We start from the raw sequence: 3,593 nt of genomic DNA on the forward strand, positions 1-3,593 counted from the left end.
CCACATTTTCATATTAATATTTCTATTCAAATCACTATTCCCCCAAACCACTGGTATGCAATAAACAGCCTATTAATGCAAAAAAAAAAAAAAAAGAAAAAGAAAAAGAAAGAAAAATCATTTAATTAGTGACAAACCTCATAAAGTTATGATCTCCATTTCTTTTTAATTTCAGACTCAAAAAGGTTGCGAAAGTAGCCCAAAGAATTCCCTACGACCTTCATCCATTTTCCTCAAATTTTAATACTTAATCATGGCTATCATTCTCTTTCTATATTATTATTTCTATATCTATTTTTCTGATTTATTTGAAAGTGGCAGACATACTGCTCCTTTAACCCTAAGTACTAATGTGTATGTTTCCTAAAAACATGGTTATCACATATAGTACAATGATCAAAACCAGAAAAGTAACACTCATATAACATTATTACTTAATCTACAGATCTTATGCAAATTTCTTCAATTGTCTCATTAATGTCCTTTAAAAAAATGAAAAAAAAAAGTTCAGGATCAATCTAGAATCATAGGTTTCATTTAGTAAACATCATATTTCATGATAACTTTCAATCAGGAAAAATTTCCCCTTTAGAGTTCTCAGTTTTTGTCTTTAATGATCATGAGACTTGAAAAATACAGGTTGTTTTATAAAATGTCCCCCAATTTGGGTTTGTGTTATATTAACTCAAGATTAGATTCAGTTTGTATTTTTGGCAAGAATATCAAAAAAGTAATGTTGCGTCCTTCCAAATATATCATTTTCATTCCATCACTAGTGACATTAACTTAAATCACTTAGTAGGAGTCATGTCCACCAGGTTTATTCACTACAAAGTTACTCTTTTCCCCTTTGTAATTAATTAGTAAGTATCTTATAGGAAGATAGCTCAAGACCATGTAACTATCTTGTTTCTTAAACATATTCCCACAGAGTATTATCTTTTTAAATGTAAGAAAAACTTACTGCCCATATGTAATAATTTCAGGTACTTTGTTACTTTCCTTGAGTAAGTCTACCATATTAAAAATGTTATTTATGGTTTCATTATAACTAAGCGGTCTCCATCTTTTAAAATTAGTATATTTGTAGCACTGCACACTGAGATTAACTAGTACTTCTATCATAAGAATTTAGTTATCTAAATTAAATATATCACAGTTGCTAAACAGATACTTTTCGTGCTTTCATGACTGCTATGCTCTTAAATTTGGGGGTAACAACGCTAAAACATATCTAGATCATTTGATTTCAAAATGTTTCTTCCTCTAAGTTCCTCTCTTCAAAAAAGAGGAACTTAGAAGCAAACTGGTTCTCCAAATCATGAGTTTTAAAACAGAAAGAAGATTTACACACATGAGAAAGTATCACATAAAGTGGCCAAAGCAAAGAATAATTGACGACCTGGCTTTCTCTTCTCTTTTTTGAGGTGAAAACTGCACATACAACCCAACCTCTTCCCTCTGAAGATCTCAAGTTAAGCTTCTAGTCTTTTAACAAGGCTGGGCCTAGAACTCAGTTAATTTTCACATGACTCCATTTTCTGCTGCAAAACTCTATGTAGCAGGTAAGAAGAGGGCTTACCATCTCCATCCATTGGCAGATGAGGAATTAGCTTGAGAAATTTACCCAAGGTCATTAAGTCAGAGACAGCAGTACGCCGATGCAATGCACAGGAGCCGTCCTCACCCAACTGAAACCAGAGTTCTCCTCCCTATCCAAATCTATTCGGCCCAGGAATTTTGGCTAATGAGTGTTAAGAGTGTGGATGTGACGATGGATATCTCCAAAATTTTATCTGAATCTACATAGTCTCCAAGTTTCAAACAACTACAGATACTTGTTACCACTTTCTTCTTTGTCCTATTCTACTAATCTGCAGGTAGACTGAAGGCCTTGCTTATCCTCCAGAATTTATAGGTCTCAGGAGCACTCTGTCACTTGTCTCTCTAGTCAACCCTAGAGTGTCCTTCCCCAGAGGCGGCCACTGTTACCAGTTTTTGTTCCCCAACAGAGATGGTCTATGTGTAATCGACCACATTCTAATTGTTTTAAACAATTATTTTTCCAATATTTTAATAATTTAAAACTGTTTATTAAGAAAAATGTCAAACATACAAAAACAGAGAGAAAAAAATTAGTTTCCCTAGAAGCAAAAACTTTAAGAATGAAAAGGATCAGGGGGAGGGTGAAGTGGGTAAAGGGGATCAAATATATGGTAGCTGAAGGAAACTGGACTTTGGGTGGTGAACACACAATAGAATATACAGATGTCAAATGATAATGTACACCTGAAAATTATATGCTTGTATTAACCAATGTTACCCCAATAAACTTACTTTAAAAATAAATAAATAATTTTTTAAAAAACAGAATGAAAAGGGTCACATGGTTCTGTGATTTCGAAGGTAACAACACGTGAAAAGGACCGTGAGCCAGGTGACCTAGGGCCTTTCTCGGTCCTGTCATGACTGTATTCTCCACACTTTAAATGAAAGAAGAGCTCCAGCTGATGCCGCAAGGGCACTTCCAGGTTCCGTTTTAAGATGTATTTTAAGAGCATGAATCCTAAAGCTGTCTAAGTTTACGATACTACAATAGAAGAGATTAACGTACCTGTTGCCATCACTACCGCTATGAGCTAACATTTACTTCCACTTAACACGCACCAGGCATTCTGCTCAATTGTTTTACATGGATTAACACCTCATATAATCATCAGAGAATCCTATGAGGGAGATACACTGGATTATCTATTTCATACATGGGAAAACAGGCTTGCAGGAAAGGGAAATAATTTATCACAAGACATAGAGCTAGGAAGTGGTAGCGCCCTGACTTCAAATGACTTCAGAGTCCACGTTCTTTCCCTGTACACTGCTGGGGTCAGCCGTAAACACAGTGCATGTTGTTTTGTTGACATACTTACTTGGTTCTGTTTAGAAAAGCAGAATACGTAAGTTGTGTTGAAGTGTGACTTTCAATAATACTTTTTTCAGGGCCTCTCCAATCCGAATCTATTATAAACTGTCGTGTGGGCATAGCCAGTTCCTCTCAGGCCCCTGGGACTTCCCAGGGTCACTCCCAATGTATCCACACTGTCTTCTCGTCCTAAGATACTTGCTCCTCTCATGAAAAGTATGGGCCACTCTAGTCCACTGAAATAAAGATGTATATTCGAAGTTGTTCAACTCTAATTTCTCCAGGGAACTATTAATTCATATACAAGAAACATACCAACTCTGAATCTTAGGTAATACCCCTGAATTTGTATATACAAAATAGACTTAACCCTTGAACAACACTGGTTTAAACTGCACAGGTCAACTTATATGTGGATTTTTTTTCAATAAATATACAGTTGGTCTTCTGTATCCCCAGGTTTTATATCCACAGATTTGACAACCACAGATCGAGAGCAGTGGAACAGTATTTTCTATCTGTGGTTGGGAATCCACTATACAGAGAGCCAGCTTAAATTGTAACAGAATTTTTGACTCCATGGTGGTCGGTGCCCCTAACCCCTATGCTGTTCAAGGGACAACTGTACATCCAGAAAACCTCTCTCAGGTGACTGTAACGAATCTACTACCAT

At 35.9% G+C, this 3,593-nt stretch overlaps 1 protein-coding gene across 2 annotated transcripts in view; it reads right to left on the reverse strand.

Moving 5' to 3' along the window:
• Nucleotides 1–3,593, reverse strand: part of ELF1 (E74 like ETS transcription factor 1) — a 45,978-nt gene that overhangs the window by 24,799 nt on the left and 17,586 nt on the right. The window contains exon 1 of one of the 2 annotated variants that reach the window (XM_023536359.1): nucleotides 2,928–3,098. The exons of the other annotated variant lie outside the window; for it this stretch is intronic. The gene's annotated coding sequence lies outside the window, so the exon portion shown is untranslated. Of the gene's footprint in view, nucleotides 1–2,927; nucleotides 3,099–3,593 lie in introns of those variants that run through there. 2 annotated transcript variants of the gene reach the window in all.

This window comes from Pteropus vampyrus, unplaced genomic scaffold, assembly GCF_000151845.1.
Source record: "Pteropus vampyrus isolate Shadow unplaced genomic scaffold, Pvam_2.0 Scaffold154, whole genome shotgun sequence".
NCBI classification, from domain to species: Eukaryota; Metazoa; Chordata; class Mammalia; order Chiroptera; family Pteropodidae; genus Pteropus; species Pteropus vampyrus.